Source organism: Pongo pygmaeus, chromosome 5, assembly GCF_028885625.2.
Source record: "Pongo pygmaeus isolate AG05252 chromosome 5, NHGRI_mPonPyg2-v2.0_pri, whole genome shotgun sequence".
NCBI classification, from domain to species: Eukaryota; Metazoa; Chordata; class Mammalia; order Primates; family Hominidae; genus Pongo; species Pongo pygmaeus.
In genome coordinates, this window is record NC_072378.2 from 135,966,451 (window position 1) to 135,988,966 (window position 22,516).

Here is a 22,516-nt window from a genome sequence, read left to right on the forward strand (position 1 = left end):
TCTACATATATTAATTTATTTACTTCTTACAATAACATGATAAGGTAGGTACCATTATTATTCTAATTTTACAGAGTACATAACAAAAACATCACTTTATTGCCCTAGTCTTGTTACTCATATTATTAAAAAAAAAACTATTGAGTACTGGTCTTAAATTAATTATAAAATTAGTTAATATTTGGTTATTTCTTTAGGATAAAAACTCTAGCTAAAATGAGCTTTAATATGGGCAATGCTTTTTTTTCTGCTCCATAAAACAGACCAACCCTCCTTGCAGGCTTAAGGCTAAAAACCCAGAATCTAATAACAAGTTGAATGTTGGAGTTGCATCAAGGTTTTTGCAGTGTAAATTCCTTCCATTACCTTAGTTCAGGTCCTATGCTTCTCTAGTTTAAATTGTTACAATTGATTTGTATTTATTTATTTATTTATTTATTTGAGACGGAGTCTCACTGTCTCCCAGGCTGGAGTGCAGTGGCGCGATCTCAGCTCACTGCAACCTCTGCCTCCCAGGTTCAAGCGATTCTCCTGCCTCAGCCTCCTGAGTAGCTGGGACTACAGGCACCCCCCACCACACCCAGCTAATTTTTGTATTTTTAGTAGAGACGGGGTTTCACCATGTTGGCCAGGCTAGTCTTGAACTCCTGACCTCAGGTAATCTGCCTGCCTTGGCCTCCTAAAGTGCTGAGATTACAGGCATGAGCTGTTGAGCCCAGCCTATTACAATTGATTTCTTACTGAGCATATCAATCTCTTCTTCATTGACTGCATCCTCCACCCTCACTGCTTGAATTATTTTTATTATTTACATGCCTGGCTTAAAAAATAATGGCTGCTCAATAAAGTAGGACCTTTTTCTTTTCTTTTCTTTTTTGACTGAGCACAGGGGACTTTACTAATAGGACATGACCAGGTGGAGCTCCCTAGGCCCCTCCCTTTTCAGGTGGTCTGCGTGGAAATTGTGAAGAGGGGACATCCTCAGTGTTGTGAGGTCTGAGTGCAGCAGGGACTCCCCAGCAGCTGGGGGCCTCTCTCGCTGGGGCTGGTGGTCCGGGGGCCTTACTCCTTGGAAGCCATGTGGGCCATGAGGTCCACCACCCTGTTGCTATAGCCAAATTCATTGTCATACCAGGAAATGAGCTTGACAAAGTGGTCGTTGAGGGTAATGCCAGCCCCAGCATCAAAGGTGGAAGACTGTGTGTCACTGTTGAAGCCGGAGGAGACAATCTGGTGCTCAGTGTAGCCCAGGATGCCCTTGATAGGGTCCTCTCAAGCCTGCTTCACCCCCTTCTTGATGTCATCATATTTGGCAGGTTTTCCAGATGGCAGGTCAGGTCCAAGACTAACACCTTGGCGGTGGGAACACGGGAGGCCATGCCAGTGAGCTTCTTGTTCAGCTCAGGGATGACCTTGACCATTGCCTTAGCAGTGCTAGTAGATGCAGGTATGATGTTCTGGAGAGCCCTGTGGCCATCAGGCCGCAGTTTCCTGGAAGGGCCATCCACAGTTTTCTGGGTGGTAGTGATGACATGGACTGTCATCATGAGTCTTTCCACAATACCAGAGTTGTCATGGATGACCTTGGCCAGGGGCGCTAAGCAGTTGGTGGTACAGGAGGCGTTGCCGATGATCTTAAGGCTGTTGTCCTACTTCTCATAATTCACTTTCATCATGAACATGATGGCTTCAGTAGAGGGGCAGAGATCATGACCCTTTTGGCTCCCCTCTGCAAATGAGCCCCAGCCTTCTCCATGGTGGTGAAGATGCTGGTGGACTCCGTAACGTACTCAGTGCCAGTATCACCCCATTTGATTTTGGTGAGATCTTACTCCTGGAAGATGGTGATGGGATTTCCATTGATGACAAGCTTCCCATTCTCAGCCTTGACGGTGCCATGGAACTTGCCATGGGTGGAATCATACTGGAGCGTGTAGGCCAGGTAGTTGAGGTTAATGAAGGGGTAATTGATGGCAACAATATCCACTTTACCAGAGTTAAAAGCAGCCCTAGTGACCAGGCACCCAGTATAGCCAAATTTGTTGACTCCGGCCTTCACCTTCACCACTGTGTCTCAGGGATGTGGCAGGCACTGTGCTGCACCAGAAAATGCGGCTGTCTCTAATGGGAGAAGGGAGCCAAAATAGGGCTTATTCTGTGCTTCTGAGAACTGAATCCTGGCCTCACTTATTTCTCTAATGCTGTCTCCTCTGACTGAAAATAACAAACAGAAAGCCCTTATCCAGTCACACAAATACAGTCATCATTCATGCCTTTGCTGCAGAATGTATCTGTCACTCTTAATTAAGTTGTGATAATAATTTTATTGTTTACTATTTATTGAGGACTTACATTGTACCAGAGTTTGTTCTAAGCGCTTTATGTGGACCTATTTTATAGATAAAAGAGCTGAAGTTTAGAGAAATAGTTTGCCCAGCATCATACATTCTGTAAATGGGGTTAATAAGATTTGAACTCTCGGCATTCTAATACAAGCCTGAGTTTTTAGCCATGATACATATTGCTACCTGCTTATTTCTCACATTGAAGAATGGAAAGGATCACACTGACACTGCAAACCTAACATATACATCTTGTTTCCAGGAGGCAATAAGATAAATTGCATGGAAGGTCTGTTGGGAGGAATTTGGATGTTGTTACTGTCCCTTACCCTGAAGGCAATTATAAGGTCTTTTGAGCCCAGAGCTTGGTAATAGTTGCCAGTGTTGATAAGCCAAAGGTGGGGTATTTTCCTTTTTCCTCTGGTTAAAGATCAATTCACTTCTTTCATGTTTTCTTCTTAGTTGATGATAAAGGAGAAGAATAAAAGGATAACAGATGTGAATACTTAATCATGTTGCTTAATATTATGGAGTGACATAAAAATATGGTTTGCTTTATCTAGACAGATGTGGTTTTATAAAATAATCATGGTCTTTTTGTTTGCCATGTAGAATAATTATGCACAAAATGGGAGTGTACATTCTGGAAAGGTCATCTTGACTTTTAAAGGGTTTCTTTAGGCACTTCATGATTGTCACTTTCTGATCAGTATGGGACAAGTTGGGATACATAAAACTTTATTCTGTGTTAAAGGAATATTTCAAAGATTCCATGTTTAATGAAATAAAGTATTGCCTAGAAATTAGAGAGTTGTGGTTACTTGCACTAATTCATTCTGAAGTTTTCTGAATGCTCTTTAAAAAATCTGTAGCTCTTTCTTAGTTTCTTATTTCTTTCAGATATCAAGAAATGCAGATTTCCAATGCACTTAGCTTATGCTCAATATTGAGTGAAATAATTAATTTAGCATGTCCATGATGATACTAAATTAGTAATTCAGGGTAGTTAAAATTGCAGTGGATGCTGAACTGATCCAAGAAACAGTTTCAACCTTGTGAACTGGTTTGGAATTAGTAGTCTATCATTAAATAGTAATTAAACATCAAAGGCTTGAAATGGCCCATTATGTGCAACAGACAGTTTGTGTGTTAGAATAAGACACTTGAATTAATAAATATTTCATAATTTTATATAGCAATCGTGTGGTGATAAACAGTATAATTATTTTATTTTTTATGAGTTCATTGTCTACATTTTATATTTTACATAGTAGTTATGGAGAAATTGCCTACTCTGTGATGATAAACAGAAGACTTTTTATTATTTTTAAACTCATTTTCTAAAAAGATAACACAAAATTGGTTTATTTTATTTTATTTATTTATTTTTGAGACAAGGTCTCACTCTGTTGCCCAGGCTGAAATGCAATGGCTCAATCTTGGCTCGCTGCAACCTCCACCTCACAGGCTCAAGTGATCCTCCCACCTCAGCCTCCCAAGTAGCTAGGACTACAGATGCACCACTATACTCAGCTAATTAATTTTTTTTTTTTTTTTGGAGAGACAAGGTCTCACTATATTGCCCAGGCTGGTCTCAAACTCCCGGGCCCAAGCGATCCTCTCATCTCGGCCTCCCAAAGTGCTGGAATTACAGGCATGAGCCACCATGCCCGGCTAATTTTCTTTTAAATCCCTATACAGAATGTACTTTGAATATGGATTTTGTTTTTGTAACTCATATTTGAAAAATGTCTCTTTTAAAAAATCATTCAAATATTGAAAGTATTTGAGATTGTTTAACCTAAATCGGGAATTTGTTTTAACATTTGTTATCAGTCATCTGAAGCCACAATACTTGGTTTTTAGAGCCATTTCACTTTATGATGTGAACATGCATGATGCAGGCAAGGAAGAGTAACATTTCATACTATGTGCAAAATTGTCAAACTTTGTATCTTTGGTATGTGGGAGGCTGGGGAAGTGAAAAATGAATCTGTTTTATTAGGGGCAGTGGTATATCATGGTGTATGGGTCATCATTGTGAATTACAGGGAAAGTGGCATAGCATTTGGGATTGATCCACCTGCCACCAGTAAATCTTGGCCCAAATCAAATCCAAATAGCACAGGAATTAAGATAGTTAACATTTGGCAGGGCATGGTGGCTCACGCCTGTAATCCCAGCACTTTGGGAGGCTGAGGTGGGCAGATCATGAGGTCAGGAGATCGAGACATCCTGGCTAACACGGTGAAACCCCCTCTCTACTAAAAAAAATATACAAAAAATTAGCTGGGCATGGTGGCATGCACCTGTAGTCCCAGCTACTTGGGAAGGTGAGGCAGAAGAATTGCTTGAACCTGGGAGGGGGAGGTTGCAGTTATTCGAGATCGCGCCACTGGACTGCAGCCTGGGCGACAGAGTGAGACTCCATCTCAAAAAAAAAAAAAAAAAAAAAAAAAGCTAACATTTATCAATGGTTAATTATGTACCTGGCACACTTCTAAGTGTTTAAAGTGTATTAAATCATTAATCCTCACAAAAACCTTTAAAAATAAATACTGTGATTAATTAGATACCAGCAGGGGTGAGCATTGTATAGAGGAGCAAACAGGTATGGAGTGGTTGAGTAGCTTGCTACACAACTAGAAAGTGGCGGTGCTGAAATTGAACTCGGGTAGTTTGGCTACCCAGTCAGCACTCCTAACTATTTTATTAAATAAATATCTCCCTCGGGACTTTGATTGAGGTCTAAGTCATAGAAATAGTCTGTTTTCCTGAATTTTTCTTCGTTAAGATGAAAGTTCTAACTTCCTGCCAGTAAATGTCTAATTTATCTGGAATTTATATCTTCAGGTTATTCGAGTCTTAGAGTTTGTGTTATTGTCCCAGTGGTCAGTCTAATGTTGAGCTTAAGTCATTTATGAATTCAGTCCTTTTGTTTTTATGAAGATGTAGGAAATATTCTATGGCTTTCTTTTCTTTTTCTTTTTGTAGAGACGGAGTCTCGCTCTGTTGCCCAGGCTGGAGTGCAGTAGCGCGATCTCCGCTCACTACAACCTCAGCTTCCGGGTTTCAAACAATTCTCCTGCCTCAGCCTCCCGAGTAGCTGGGACTACAGGCGCTTGCCGCCATGCCCAGCTAAAGAAAATATTCTATGGCTTTCCTGTGGGTTTCTCCTAAGCTTCCTCCAAGATATTTCTTCTGTCTTTCTCCTCTTTCCAGATGCACGGTCACCCATCTAGCTTGGGCTCTCTTTAGCCTCCTCCATGGTACTCCTAACTCTAGTCTCCTTACAATTTATTTTCTAGATTAACTTAAGCAATGTTCTGATCACAAACTTTACTATTGTCTCTCCATTTATCATTATATACAATCCAAGTCCCTTAATGTGATAGCCCAAAGTCTTGTTGTTCTGGATCTACCTTTCTTATCTTAAAATTCTTAATCATCATGGAAGCTAACACTTATTGAGCACTTACTATATAACAAGCACTGTGCTTACTTCGAAACATACAAAGATGAATAATAGAACATACTTTCTCCCTTTGTGATTATCACAGGGATTATCTCACTTAATCTTTGTGGAAACCATATGAGCTGTATAATATTATTAACTCCATTTTAATGAAGAGGAAACCAAGGCTTGAAGAGTTTATGTAACTTATTCAAGGTCACAAGAGAACCATGTGGTAGAGCTGGGATTCACACCCTCACTTTTAAGCCCTATACAATACTCCCCATGTCAAAAATTTTCTAACCCTAACCCATCCTTAGACGTATGGGGCTACTCACCACTCCCTTTATATCCCTCACTTTTTTCTCTTCATTATCCTGTTTTATGTCATTTTATCCTCCTTGTATGTAGGTCTCAATTTTTTTCCTTATTTCTGCCTATTGAGTTAACAACTGCCTTCAACCTGTGGATATAATTGACCTCTCCCACCACAGAACCAAAGCTTCATTTATTTTCTGAACTCTCATAGTGCTATAACCTTGTGTACTGGTTATACAGACTATATGATGAGCTTTATCGAGTGCTAAAATTTTTTTTAGGAATAAAAGCTTCTAATTATGTATCATAAGTAAGTTCTCAGAGAAGCTGATTCAGACTTCCCACCAAAGAGTTGTGCTGGTACAGAAAACATAAACATCAACCACATTTTAGCACAATTTTCATCATTCTCTTGTGGTTTGACTTTTCTGATGATGTCTAAACTTAGACAAAAAAGGAAACCCCGCCTTATATGGATGACATGGAATGGAAAAGAAGCTCCATGGCTTTCCTGTTTCGCTGGTGGGTTTGACCTTTTCCACACGTGCATTTGCTTTGAATTCCTCCTAAGTTAGGTGCTACGTGAATACAAGTTATAATTAACATGCTTTCTTTGGGTCTCCTTGAACAAAATGTTCTCTCTCATGATATGCTATGCATATTTACTTTGAATGAATAATAGTTTTGAATTTGGATTTAGCAGATAATGTGACTGAAATCCATTTTTCTTCTTTGCCTTTAATCTAGGGCTGCAGGATGGGGCCCAAATGTGAAGGGAATAAAACATGAGAGAACCTTGTTTAGCCACAAAATAACCAGGGATAAGAGGTTTAGCTTATAGGCTCTAATCAAACGTGTTATTTTTCATTGAAAACTGGCATATGGTATCACTATGCAGCTGTTAACCAGCTGTTTCCTTTCTATTGGGGTTCTTGTGAGCTCTCTGCTTTAAATGTATGTGTTGCTTGGGATCCTGAAGGATAAAATAGTACTTGTAGGTTCAAGGTAGTGGTTGGAATGGTTGTTTGTATGTTTTTAGATTTTTTAGTTTAATGCAACATGTTTAAAATGTTTTCTTCTAATTGCTATTGTGAATATGTAAATGTTTATTTAATCATGCTCAAGTGAGAGAAGATATAGAAACAATTCATAGGCTAATTCAAACCATGTTTTTCCCTCTCTAATCTGCCAAGCCTGTATGATTGTCTCAGTTCTCCATTTAGCACCGAAGTTAGTTTTGAACCCTGAAAAAAGAGACATTTATATACTTAATTATTTACATACAATAATAAATATCGTGGTCATGTAATGGCTACTTCAGTCATTTTATTTCTGGAATTTGTTCCTTCCAGTGAGTTCTTGGTCTCGCTGACTTCAAGAATGAAGCCACGGACCCTCGCGGTGAGTGTTACAGTTCTTAAAGATGGTGTGTCCGGAGTTCGTTCCTTCAGATGTTCAGATGTGTCCAGAGTTTCTTCCTTCTGGTGGGTTTGTGGTCTTGCTGACTTCAGGAGTGAAGCCACAGACCTTTGCAGTGAGTGTTACAGCTCTTAAAGGTGGTGTGTCCAGACTTGTTCATTCCTCCCGGTGGTTCGTGATCTTGCTGACTTCAGGAGTGAAGCCACAGACCTTTGTAGTGAGTGTTACAGCTCTTAAAGATGGCATGTCCAGGGTTGTTTGTCCCTCCCAGTGGGTTCGTGATCTCGCTGGCTTCAGGAGTGAAGCTGCAGACCTTCGCAGTGAATGTTACAGCTCATAAAGTTAGTGCGGACCCAAAGAGTGAATAGCAGCAAGATTTATTGCAAAGAGCGAAAGAACAAAGCTTCCACGGCGTGGAAGGGGACCCCAGCGGGTTGCCAGGGCTGGCTCAGGTGGCCAGCTTTTAGTCCCTTATTTGGCCCTGCCCACATCGTGCTGATTCGTCCATTTTACAGAGCACTGATTGGTCCGTTTTTACTGAGTGCTGATTGGTGCATTTACAAACCTTTAGCTAGACACAGAGAACTGATTGGTGCATTTTTACAGAGTACTGATTGGTTCATTTACAATCCTTTAGCTAGACACAGAGTGTTGATTGGTGCGTTTACAATCCTTTCACTAGGCAGAAAAGTTCTCCAAGTCTCCAGCCGACCCAGAAGCCCAGCCGGCTTCACCTCTCAATTTCATGCCTTCACTGCCTGATGACAGAGTTTCAGCAACAGAAGAAAATCTTTTGGTTTGTCACAGTGTGTATGGTCTGGGGTCAGATATGTCAAAGAATTGTAAACAAAGGCCTGTAGACAGTATATCGGTGCTATGGTTTGAATGTGTCCTTCAAAGTTCATTTGTTGGAATCTTAATTCTCAATGCCATAGGTTTGAGAGGTGGGACTTTTAAGAAATGGTTAGGTTATAAGACCACATCTGGTCTCATGAATGGATTAATGCCATTAGTGCAGAAGTGAATTAGTTGTCACAGGAGTGAGTTCCTGATACATGGATAAATTTGGTCCCCTTCTTCCCCCTCTGTCATGCTCTTTTGCCCTCCTGTCTTCTGCCATGAGATTACACAGCAAGAGGGCCCTCATAAGATACAGCCCCTTAATTTTGGACTTCCCAGCCTGAGCCAAATACATTTGTGAGCCAAATACATTTCTTTCTTTATAAATTACCTGGTCTTAGGTATTTTGTTAGAGCAGCATAAAACAGACTAAGACAATTAGAATTCCTACTAAGGATTCACATGGTATGGAGTTTAAACATAATGGAATATGTTTATGTTATCCTTTTTATTATTAGAAGGTTGGTTGAGATTTTATTATTACAAGGTTGAGATTAGGAAAATAATACCTAACACTTATAACACTTAGTACACACTAAGTTTTCTACATGTATTAATTTATTTAACCTTCTTGATAAGTACTGTTAACATCTTTGTTTTATAGGTAAACTGAGACAAAAAATGTTAAGAAAAGTGTACATAGTTACACAACTTGTAATAATCAGAGAAGGATTTAGATGTAGGTAGATTAGCTCTTTACTCTGTACTAGACTGCCTTGAGTTTTTGCAAGGAGTTAATAATTAATCAGATTACTAATTTCAGAAGTAGTCCAGTGGCATGTGCCTCTATAATTCCTGTGTTTGGTATGTTTGATTGACTTCCCCTAAACTTTTAGAACTCTTTTTCATGATTCCTAGGGAGCACCAGTGTGGGGGCAGCAAAGCTTCTATCTAGAGGATCAGTTAAGTCAAGATAAGGACTTTACAGTAGGTATATTAGGATCTATCAGGGTATACTAGTCAATGTCAACCAAATGCAGAGTGAGTTGAGCTGGGATTACTATATCAAGCTCCAACAATTCAAAGTTTTCATAGGGATCTCTCTTTTCTGAAACCAAGTATAAAACTCTCATACCTTCTCATGTGAATTTATGTTAAATTTCAGAGCATTCAAAGATTTTCTCACCCTAATGTTCCCTTGAATTAACTAGATCAAACTGCTGAGCTCATAGGAGGGGCTTCTGAAATATGTTTGCTTGTTTGCTTTTGGATAGATGGATAAGTGTATAATTGAGAGAAAGAAAAATAAAATTCATATTAATAAAATTGTAACTTGCCGTGTTTCATTTTGTTACCAGGAAGTAATAGCAGTCTTTAAATGACTTAGTCTTCCTTCAAGGCATTGTCTCCTGCTAAGCCTCAATAGACAGGTAGGGAAGAGAAGCTATTGAGAGAGGGAGTGCTGTCTAGATAGTTTTCTTTTTTCTTCCTGACCACAATTAGCACAGAATACGGAATCACTTAATCTCCATGTTATCTTTGGTGGGGGCCAGGAATATAAGGAGAAACAGAAGCTGAAATAACCACCACCACCACCAACACAGAGAAGCTAAAATGAAATTACTGAGTTAATGACTGAGTCCTCTATAACAGCAACTTAATATATTGGCTGTGTAGGCCTTGTTATTAAATTGTGGTTCCAGTGAGTATCTTAGAGCAAATAACTACAGCAAGAGTACTATTAAATTGTTAGCAAACCAATAAATCCATACCTGCCAGTTAAGGGCAAAAGATACCTAATTTACACATTTAAGATGTATACATGCTACATTTGGCTTCAGAGCACTGGTTTCCTTGGATTTAAAGTGCATCTGTACATTAACTAGAAAAAATTGATAGACTTTAACAATTGAGTGAAATACTCAAACCTGGGAAGAAATCAGTAGGCTTTAACTATAAGTTTAAAGAGCCAAAACAAGCCACCAAATGAAAAAGTGAAAGCTCATATGTGCTTTACACATAGCAGACATGCTAGAAATAATTGAGTAAATGTTGATGGACATGAATAGGTGGAGATAAAACTATGAATTAATGGCACCAAATCTCAGGTTCTACTTGGGGAACGAGGATCTGCCATCTGGGGAGGTAAAGTGAGCTAGTAAAATGACATGATCAACTATTGCTAGGATAAGCTATTTAGTCAGAACACTAGCTAAGGTCTCAACTAAGGAGAATGAGTAAGTGCTAGTCATATTTAAAGACTCAGAGATCAACAGAAGCAAACTCCTTTATTATTTATTTATTATTATTATTAGGGATCTCACTCTGTCACCCAGGCTGGAGTGCAGTGGAATGAGTATAGCTTACTGCAGTCTTGAACCCCTGGGCTCAAATGATCTTCCCACTTCAGCCTCTCGAGTAGGGTGTAAGCCATCGTGTCCAGTGCAAAGTCCTTTATAAGGTGGCATACTTGCCTTGGGTAAAGACAAAGATGACCCAGTGTTATCCAGTAGATCCAGATGTTTTGCTATCAAGATCAAGAAAGTAGGTAAGGCAAAAGAACGGGCCCAGTCAGAACAGAGCACAGGGGCTGCCCTTGGGAGAAAAGTGGGACTAAACAGCATTTGGGATCAGAAAATCATTTTAATATGATGATTCAGGGTATTTTACTAGCCCACTTTCAAATTCTTTTCACTTAATCATTAAAAAGACTCCTAAGGCTGGTGATTCAGAGAACTCATAAACTCTAAATTGCATGTACAAAAGGATAAATGTAAAATTTTGCACTTAGCTTAAGAAACAAGTGGATGATGGGTAGGGAGAACAAGCTCAATCACTCTTTGCAGGAAAATAAAACAAAACAGAACATTGCGTTAGGAGTTTTAAAATTTAATCTCAACTGCCACAAGTCAACCGTGTGACTTTTGGCACAAGATCTTTTAAAATCTTAATTTCCTTATCTGAGAAAGAGGATGTTGGAAGAAGATCGTCTTTGAGGTTCTTCCTGGATTTAATTTTATAGTTCTGTGGCATCAGGTTTTCTTTTAAGTACCAATTCATATGAAGCAATGCTGTGGCATTTGATGCCAAGAATCTAATTCATTAGGAGAAATACAGATACTAGATTATCCTACTATATGCAGTGTAGTCGCTTCATTTGGCTGGACAATCAAGTTATGGTTGCCATATATTTTGAAGGATATTAAAAAAATTATAGGAGATCTAGAGGAGGTTGACTGAGGTGGTTATCATTCTAGAAACAATAGTGTAGAAGAAATCATGAGATGAACTAGGGTTCATTAGCCCAGGCCAGAGAAGAAGGGGCACCCCGTAACTTTCTTCCAGTATCCCCTTTCATAGCTCTAGGTGGAAAGCTGTAGCAAGATTTTCCCTAAAGGCTACATAAAAAGAGATAAAAAGACAAGCCTTCAAATAATTGCAGTATTCCAGTAGTAAACTGGATTGCTTTGTGAGGAAATGATTTCCCTCACAAGGATGATGTTCAGGTAAAAGTTGAAAGACCATCTCTGCGGGGAAAGCTGGATTTGATGATCTTGAGGGTCCCAGGCACTCACAGGTGCTTCCATCCTGTGATTTGCTCAGTCTTGACATTAGTTTTGAAATTAAAATAAAAACAAATTTATGTGCTAATATCAGAAATGATAAAATTTTATGGCAAACTATTTTCTGATTAATCAGAAATAAAATATTATAATTGTCAAAACTCAGACAATTTCATTTAGTTCTAAATAAAGAACTATTGAAAACAGCAACATGATCTGGAGGTTTTTACAGTTCCTCCTGCTCCTTGGCGTGTTTATCCTTCAAGAGCATTTCTCTGAGTGTATTTCTTTCACATCTAATTCTGTCTTGGTGCCTGCTTCTTAGAGAATCTGAATTGACCTAGTAATAAACACACAATAAATATTAGCAATTTTCTCTTACTCTTTCCTCTGTGACTCAAAATCAATTTGTTTTCTTCCTGTGAATAGTTTGTTTACTGTTGGTGGATATAGAATTAAAGTGAGTTAGAATTTTATGTTGTTTTTCCTAACGGAACCATGGAAACGTTCTTGCTGTTTGATAGTTACAAAATGCCTCCTGATTTTAGGCGGATAGTAACAATTTAGAATTGTATTGTAAACAGCATTTGGGACCAGCAAATCATTTTAATATGATGATTCACGGTATTTTACTAGTAAAAATACTTAATATCACTTAGTATTTAGACTTCACATCTAACTGGACTAGATGACTATTTATGTGTAGACAGGACTTAGAGGCGAACAGCAGGAGGAAATGTAGAAAGTCAAACACCCGGCTAGGGAAAAGTCCTTACACTGTCTGGATTTGGTGTCAGCCTCCCCTCTGTCTCCACCACTAGCATTTCCAGCCAATGCATCCCCGATTATTCAAAGCCAAGCATTTCCTGCAAAGTAGCAGGAGGGATAGGAAATAGCATGTGCTTCCTGGTCTGGGAGGTGGCACAGGACTGCGGGGCAGCCAGTAATAGCAAACACTTAAAGCGGGAAAGGATTTGGTGACCTTGTGAACAGAACTTTGCTTTTCAGCAGAATGACACAATCATCTGTAGCATTTTAGTCTGGATTTAAATCATAACTACTGAGAACACACTCAATGTAGAATCTTTGCTTTTGGGGCACCAGTGTAATAAGGTAGACAGGACTGATACTGACTTATGCAGGGGAGAGAAACAAAGATACACCCAGCCCTTCCGGAGCATGGGGTGCCCTTGGTGGAAATAAGCAAACATTTTTTTTTGCCCTGGGGTCAGTTAAGGTCGTGCAGGAATCACTTCATTGAGAAGGAGGGTCTTGAAGAGAGTCCAAGAGAAAAAGCATAAAGTTATGCTTTGAGTGGAGGGAAGGGTGTAATCATTCCAGTTAAAGGGAATTGCTGTCGATCATAGCTCTGAAGCAGAGAGAATAATTTGTTAACCGGGGCCATGAACTTGGGTTTACCTTTGAAGTTCTTAAACGGTATAAAGCTGCATATTTTAAGAAGTAGAGTGAGCCTTAAATATTTAAATTATTTAAATGTGTATCTCTCTCATAGGGCATGGGAAGAGGACCACAGTTTCTGTGGCCTCCATAAGATGGCCTGCCACCTCTCCTGATGCTGGTGACTTCTTGTGATGGTGGGACAATATTAAGTGTTTGAAAAAGGAAGAAGTTCTTATTCCCAAGTGAGAGACCATATAAACATAGAAATTAAAGACAAGGGATTTGGATGAGGTGTGGATATGAATTACAGTTTTATTTCTTGCTAGTCATGTCACCCTGGGAGAGTTACTTAATCTTACTGAGCTTCAGTTTCCTTATGTAAAGGAATGGTGACAATATTAGCTCCTATAACAAAGGATTTTTGTGAGAATTCAGTGAGATGTGCCATGTACATGTTTAGCACACAGTGCCAGAAATATTTTATGGGAGCACAGATTCAAAAATGACTAATTAGACCAGTTACTGAGGCGTCTCAGTGCAACAGCTGTGTTTATTATTGAATTGCTTGCAAAAATGGGCACACATGCTTTTTAAAATTTTTTATTAAAAGTTAGTAATTTATGATGGCTTTATTAAAATACATGACTAGTATAACTGGCTTTTATCACATAGAACAGTTTATGTTTTCATTAGTGAGAGAAAAAGAAAAAGAAGATTTCCTGCCTCCTGAATTAGAGCTATCATCTGTTAAAAATATTTATGACTCAGAAACAAAAGATAATTGTTTTTACAGGATAGGGGCTCAATATATAATTACAAAATAAATAGATTCACCTATTTATTAAATAAATATTTGTTTTAAATAATGATAAGTGCTATAAAAAACAAAATAGGGGGATATGATAGGTATTGGGCTGTGTGTGTTTGTAGATATTGTAGTGCTCTGAAATTTAGATTGGGCACTAGTCTTAATATCTAAATTCCAAAATTACTTGAAAATTGCAACTTCTGTTAAGTGTGCTCAACCTAAAAATTTCCAGGTTTATGATAACATTCAAGTTTAAATTCAACATAATTGCAAAAAGTTGTATTTTGTTTATTTTCAGATTTATGAACTTTTTCTGATGTTTTCCTAATATATGAAAATGAAATTGGGAAAAAAAGTTACTTTCAGTAATTGGACCTACATCCTTCAGCGTGGATTTGTTTCCCACTTTGGCTAATGTTTCATTGACCTCTACAAGGCTGGCATTTCTAGAATACCAACCGAGTAAATTTTAGACTTTCCACAGTTGATTTTTGTTGATGCTATCAGAAACTGTCAAGAACTCATTTGATAATTATAAGTTTTTGTGTTTGTATAGTAGTTAATTTGCAATCATGTGCTGTTTTGTTGAATGTTTGAAGTTGGCTTGCTATTGATATCCTTTTCTAGAATGCATTTTCCAGATAGAATAGAATACATCCCTGAGTTCTCAGGTTTATTTGCTCATTTTAAAATAATTTATCAAGTGCCTATCATGTGCTACATGGTTCTAGTATTAAATTGAACCCCATGCCACTGTGGATATTCTATCCTTTTTAGCTCAAAAGTCAGAAATTTGATATAGTTCAACTTATTCAAAAACAAGTTCCCCTTTAAAGAGCTTTCAATCTAATATAAGGTTTTAGGTGTATAACAAAAGAATGCCTCTACAAATTTTTATACTTAATTAAAAATTTTGTGCCCATGGAAATCTAAAATTCTGTAGGTCAGAACTATTTCTGTATAATGAAATATACAATGAAAATATTTCGGTATAATGAAGTTATTTCCCTGATGCAAGGTTTCATTTAGAAGAGTTTGTTTTCTGCATGAAGCATCCAAAGTAATAGGTGATTTCTTCATCCTTGCGCCGTATCACCAAGAATTACTTATTTGTCCATTTTATTGTGATTTTTAAAGCTAATTTAGAATCAAAACTGAAGTGAAGTTGAACAGTAGCCCAGTTTTGTTCCTGCTTGGAAGAAGTAATTAATCTTTAACTTCCCGTATTTCTACCTACTCTCTTTCAAAAGCACAAATAATTTTCCTTACCAGAAACCTCCTAAATTTCGTAGCATTCACAGTATACACTGACATGATGTAGGAGAGGTGACAAGTTATGTGCTTGAATTCAGAGTTTTTCCCCCGTTCTTTTTGATTTAATGCCTGAAAAGAGTAGTGGCATATGGACTCTGTTCTTACTCAAAGCCCAGTTACGGTATGATTCCTGGCAGAAATGTTCACCATTATACAAGTCCACAAAGGGCTTTGAATTATTGACCCTACTCAGTAAACTTAAGAGAGCTCCTTGTTGTTGTTGTTCCCACTGGGGAAGGGGGAGCACAGGCAAGGTAATGGAAGGCATGAAAAAGGAAAGCAAGGAGAGATGAATATGCAAAATACTGTTATTTTAAACCCTCTTGTTTTAGTTTACATTCAAGGAATTGTAATGTAATGGAGAGAGCACAGAATTAAAAACTAAAATGATGGGATTCCAAGCAGGCTAAACTTAAAGTACCTTCCTCACCACAAGGCTACCTGCCTCTGTACCCATTGTTTCCCCCTCCCATTGTGGTTGGAGGTGACACTCCTTGCCATTGGGCCAATCCTCTTATCAACATCAGAAGCCCATTTCTTTCTTATCATGTTTTTATCATCCTCCTTCTCTTCTATATCTTCTCCTTCTCTCTTTCTACTGGATTTTCCTCATCAGCGTTTAAGTATATAGAACTCTTTTAATTTATAAACATCTCTTTATCCTATTTTCCCCTCCTGTTACCACCCTAATCCTCTCCGTCTTTACCTGTGCATAAGAAGTAGCACAGCAAGGCAACACTTGTCTTTACTCAACGGCTCCATTTCCTTAGCTCTCATTCATTAATTAATCTTCCTCTGAAAGGGCTAAACCAAAGTTATCAATCATCTCCCTGAAGCTAAGTTCGACAAACATTAATAAGTTTCTTATCACTTACCCTCTTAGCAAAGCACAACAAAGCTGACCATGCCACTCCAGTAGATCCTCCACTGACTTGGTTTCCATAATACTAGACCCTTTTGGATTGTCTACTGCTTCTTCAGTTGCTCCTTCTCCTTCTTCATTTACCAGCCAGTGCTCCTCCATCTGATCTGAAATGCTGGACTTCTTCAAGCTTCAATCTTCGGCTCTCTTTTCTTCTCCTTAGACCAAGATTTCTCAATAGTTTTTGGGTCTTAAAGAATCCTTGACAAAAAATTATTGCTATAACTTCCAGTATATCAGCATGATCAGTAAGTTGCAGATATAATAAACTAAAAATACTATTAATACGCTTTTGGAGATAGAATGATAGTTTTCTATGGATATGTTTATTTTGGCTAATATTATCAGCCCACTCATTTTGTGTGGTTCTTCTCCCACTAAGGATATCAACTTGAATGTAAGTCAATAGTATGAGTAGCGCAAACTTTAGTTTTTCTTTTTTTTCTAAATTAAAATTTCTTCTGGATTTTTTAAACCTTATCCAAGTAGACTTAAAATTCTTATTACAAATGTCTACTATGTAATTAGTATGTAATCCCAACACTTTCGAAGGCTGAGAAAGGAGGATCATTTGAGGCCAGGAGTTGAAAACCAGCCTGGTCAACATAGTGAGACCTTGTCTCTACAAAATAAAAAAAAATTAGCCAGATATGGTAGAACTTGCTTGTAGTCCCAACTACTCAGGAGGCTAAGGCAGAGGATCACTTAAGCCTAGGAATTTGGGGCTGCAGTGAGCTATGATTGTGCCACCACACTCCAGCCTGGGTGACAGAGCAAGAGTCCATCTAAAAAAAAAAAACACCAAAAAAGGACCAAAAACCTCCCCAAACCCATAAATTATACTGTAAAAAATGCTAACATGGTATGGTATGTGGTACATGGTGAATGGCAAGAGTGCTTTTTCACTATTTACAACTAAAGATGACTTGTTAGCTAACCTTTCCTGAAAAAAGAAAGGCAATAAGCTTAGCTTGTCTTTTAAAAATTTAATTCCTTTATTTTCATTAATTCTTAAAACCCATGGGTTAACTAATAAATTTCTGTTAATAAATAACTGGCTTAAGCCAAAATAATTTTTAAATTGTATTTACTTAGAAGCATTCAAAATGTCAACAACATGGCTGCAACTCTGTTTTTTTTTTTTACAATTATAGAATTGTATTCAGTTATCAAAACAACAATTATTTTGTATAAACTGCATCAGAGACAACTGAAGATGAAAGAACTACCACCTCCACATATAACTAATTTGTGCAGTGCACCAAAAAGAACCTGTTTAAATTTCCATGCCAATTTACAACCCCCATACTGTACCAGGTAAGGTTAGTGGCTATTGAAAATACTACCTGGACAGGGCTATCTAAAGACACATTGGATACTGTGCTAACTATATAAAAAAAGACACTGTACAATTTAAAAACAAATTTTATACAGCCTTACATTTCAATTTGTTTCTTTAAAAAGAGTCAGTTTTGTACAGGGGAGTTAAATGCTTTTAAGACAAGAAAAACACTGCACTAGAACCAACTTATTAACATTGTCATTATCTCCTCCTCCTTCTCCTCTTCCTCCTCCTTCTTCCTTCTTCTTCTCCCTCTTCATCTTCATCTTCTTCATCTTTTTCCTTCTCCTCATCTTCATCTTCCTCCTCTTCCTTCTTGTTCTTACTCCCTTTTTTTTTTTTTTTTTTTTTTGGCTACATCAGTCTTTCCTTTAGCTTAGTGTGCAGCAATATTCTTTGGGTATTTTTCCTTCAGCCTTGCATCCTTCTTTTTATAAGGCTGCCTGTCATCTGCAGCAGTGTCATTCCATGTCTCTCCCAGTTTCTTTGCAACAATGGATAGGCTGGGATGTTCTCTTTTGATTTTTGGGTGATACTCAGAAAAGAGTGAGGCCGAAGGAGGCCTCTTGGGTGCATTGGCATCTTTGAACTTCTTTTTTCTTTCTTCTTTAGGAGGGATATGGGTTTCATTTCTCTTTTGTAACGAGTATTGTCTACCTTTGCCGTGTCTTCAAATTTTTCTTTCTTCTTGGCAGACATGGTCTTCCACCTCTCTGGGCACTTCTTAGAAAACTCTGAGAAATTGGCTGAACATTTGGGTGCTGCTTCTTCTGCTCCTCCAAGCAAGTTTGCACAAAGAATGCTGTGAAGATATTTTGCCTCTTGGCTTCTTAGGCTCTCCTTTGCCCAAGTTTAATTAGGATTTTCCTCAGTGAGGCATAGAATTATCCAGAATCACCCAGTACCCATCTGGTTCTCACTTGCCCTGGCATTGTCTTTATGCGGCTCAATGTACTGCAACTGAGATTTACTTTTTTAAAGGTAAACTTGATAGCTTTAATTAAATAAAATTTGTCAGTTGAATTTAATTAATATTATTTACAACACAAAGATTTATTGGGAATGCTGAATAGTAAACCTCTTAAAATAATAGGTCAAAGTAGTGGAAATAAAAATACAACTTAGGACATATATAAAAGTCAAAGTCTTTAGTTTAAAGCTGTAACAAATCATTTTCTTTGTGAGTGACATGATTAGGCTCAAATATAGACCTAGAAATTACAAGATTGTTATGCAGATGTGTGTTGGTTTCCCAATCTCTTTTATAGGCCTAAATATGCTTAAAAGTATTATTTGAACCAAAAGCAAAGAATGAAATTTACACATGTAATTTGAAACTTGTGCTTGGTTTTTGCTGCAAAAATACTCAATTCTAGGTCAAATATATGAAGTAAGCATTCAACTACTTCATTTTCGACTATGATCAGACAATTTCTGTCCTTGTTTTTGGTGTTTCTTAAATAAGAAAACATTGCTCATAAATCAAAAAAGTTGAAAACCACAGCAAAATATTCACTGCTTCACTGTAAATGGCAGGATACTCTGTCTTCACAGAAACCCGGGACTCATATAAGGGCAGAACTCTTATTGTCATTTTTAAGAATAATCAGACTTCAGCTCAAAGTTCTTCCTCTTCTCTGAAAATCAAGTTCTCATGTGAGGAGAAAATCTAGAGAAAGCATCCCTCACCAAGTCAGACACTTGGATTGAAGGGAAAAGTACACTCAGTGTTGCTCTGCAGTTCTCTGGATGGTTTTCAATACGCTCATATCCTCCTTCAATTTCAAGCCCAAGCAGCAGTTGAAACATTTCACAATTTCCTTCTGTGACTTGTTTTTTCCTAAAGATTCAATTTCTTAAATTCAAGAATCCTGTCATTTGAAATAAAAAAAAAAAAATTCTGGGCCATACAAAGACTTGTTCATCTGGATAAGGTGATGGAAAATGGCTGCTAAATAGCCTAGTTTCTGCAGCCATTCTTTATCTTGAAACTCTCTAGCAAAATCTGACCTACTAATTTCTTGAAAGTGCTACCTTTCAGTTCAAATACCCTGTTGAGAACTCTTCCTTTGCTAACCCACTGGATGTAGAATAAAGTTTGTTAGGTGGCCTCCTTCAAGATTCTCATACCATCTTCAAGCCATCTTCAGTGAACTGGTCTGGGTTTAATAGTAATCATCCTTGTAGCATTACTCATATATTTTTTTTCATTTTGTATTTAAGAGTTTTCAACACCAGTAGCTCTCTGGAAAGAAGTCAGTGTCTTGTGATGTCAGTGTGAAGGTGAATTTTCTTGGGGCACCATCAACGCAGATGCCAGTGCCATTCTTGCAGAATAGACTTTCTGTTTTCAGATATAAAGACGAAGAGAAAAAGTATCTTGTCCTTTACTTGTTTTGGGCAACATTCTGCAGTAGAAAAAAAATGTTCTTAAATTTCAACATTATTTATAAATCTTACAAGTGCTACAGCATGATGTTTATTGGTGAAATTGTCAATGGACAAAGAAGCTGTAATTTTTCAATGTATTATAAAAATACCTTCAGCATCATGTGGCATGCCATCAATATGTCAGCTTATTATGCTGGTTGAGAGCGTGAATTTTTCAGTTGCTTGTATGGAATCTCATTCTAGCATTTTCCTAATTATGACCTTACCTGCTATCATTATTAAGTTCTCACCAACTATGGAACTTTTCCTTTTCTAGGCTATACTTTGTGCTTTGGATAACTCCAAAATAACTTGCTTTCAGAGTCTTTTCCTTGAGTGTGACTTTTTTTTTAGAACAAACTATTTAGTTTGTTTGAGATTCAAATTATTGTTTAAAATAATCAGCATCTTTATTTGTTAAATGGCTGTAATTTGTAGTTAAACGTCTTTTCAATTTTGCTAGTTATTGCTGCATTTTTAGTTGTTTGGTATTGACTGTGCACAATAGAATAGATCAACTTGGATGTAAAACTCATTGTTAAGTGGCTTTCATTGTAAAGGTGAACTTCCTTTTGGATTCTCTGCACTGGGGCAGTGAATTGACTCAAAAGATTTTATTTCCTTTTCCAACCTTATCAAAACTGTCCAGAAGCCTAAGCCTAGAATCTTTCTTTTCTATCTCATACTTCATCTTCAGAAATCATCAACCCAATGTTCAGATATATTTGTGAAACACAAATGCGATAAAATATAAAACAGAAAGGTACGGCAGGGCACAGTGGCTCACGCCTGTAATCCCAGTACTTTGGGAGGCCGAGGCGGGTGGATCACGAGGTCAGGAGATTGAGACCAGCCTGGCCAACATAGCGAAACCTTGTCTCTACTAAAAATACAAAAATTAGCTGGGTGTGGTGGCATACGCCTGTAATCCCAGCTACTCCGGAGGCTGAGGCAGGAGAATTGCTTGAACCCGGGAGGGGGAGGTTGCAGTAAGCTGAGATCATGCCATTGCACTCCAGCCCGGGTGCCAGGGCCATACTCCACCTCAAAAAAACGAAACAAAACAAAACATAACAACAACAAAAAACAAAACAGAAAGGCACAATACCTGAGAAAATCTCAAGAAATGCAAAACCTACAATACAGTCTATTTTTAACTTACCGAATTCACATTCAGCACTTATTACAACAACAAGCAGCAGGGATCAGATGAGTCTTGGTGTGTATAAGTATCTTCTTTAGGGTGAAAAGGTCCCACTGATTGTCTGTTACACCTGTAGAGCTTATTTGCTTCCTTGTCAGTAGGCTGTGTATAGAGGGAGGTGGGAAAGGTAACTTGGAGGGAGAAGTTGGACATCATTTTCCTACCTTCCTCACCTGTGTGCAGCATAACACTCAACAGATATCCAAGGCCTCCCTCACCTGGCATCAATATCTGAGAATGGATGTATCTAAATAAATATTGTCCTATGTACAGTAGGACAAAATCTGATGTTTAATATCTCTGCAATCAGTATTTCACATGGAAGCTCTCGAGACATTTAGCAGCCCGCTAGGATTCTGTAGAACTTCTGTTGAGAAAACTTGTTGAGACCATCTCACCTACACTAATGGCTTCAGTTATCTAACGCTTTCAAATTTTTGTCTCCTGTTGGTTCTGGATTTAAAATTGCTTACTCGCCATCTCCTCTTGAACATTTCATAGGCACATCAAACTCAGAATGCCTAAATTTAAATTCTCAATTGTGTCTCTACTCCCTTCCCAACCATGCAAAAAAGAAAATTGTGAGCCACTTCCAGTGTTGTTCCCCTCAGCAAGTGGCACCAATGTCCACTAACTGCACACCCCAGCAACCTGGACATCATTCTTTACTCATTTCCCTTAACTGTACCTCCTATTCCATGTTTAATCAGTCTCTAATTCCTGTTGATTCTGTTTACTAAATGTCACAACATTGAATCTTATTCTATATCCCCACCACTCCAAATCAAACTATTCCCTTTTTTAAGGCTGAATTTCCAGAAGAGTCTCTTAACTGGTCTTTCTTATCTACTATGAAACCAGTCCAAGCCATTCTCTACTTCGTTGCCAATTGGTTGATTTTCTAAAATGCAAAATCTTATCACGTTTCTCCCTGCTTAAAACTTCTCAATAACTACCAGCACATTGCTCTTAAGATGAAGACCAAAATCCTTAACAGGACATACAGTGATGTGCGTGATCATCCCCTGCTAACCTCTTCTCTGACTTCTCCCTTCCCTTATTGTATTCCATCCATGAAGACTTATCAATCCCCTCTTTTAAGAGGCTCCCTCACGCTGTCTTCCTTCTGCTTATACACCTCCCACTCCTTTCATCTCAC

The 22,516-nt window shown here is 38.0% G+C and overlaps 1 pseudogene; it reads right to left on the reverse strand.

Moving 5' to 3' along the window:
- Positions 1-1,039: 1,039 nt before the first annotated feature.
- LOC129039123 (glyceraldehyde-3-phosphate dehydrogenase-like) lies at positions 1,040-16,483 on the reverse strand (annotated as a pseudogene).
- Positions 16,484-22,516: the final 6,033 nt, after the last annotated feature.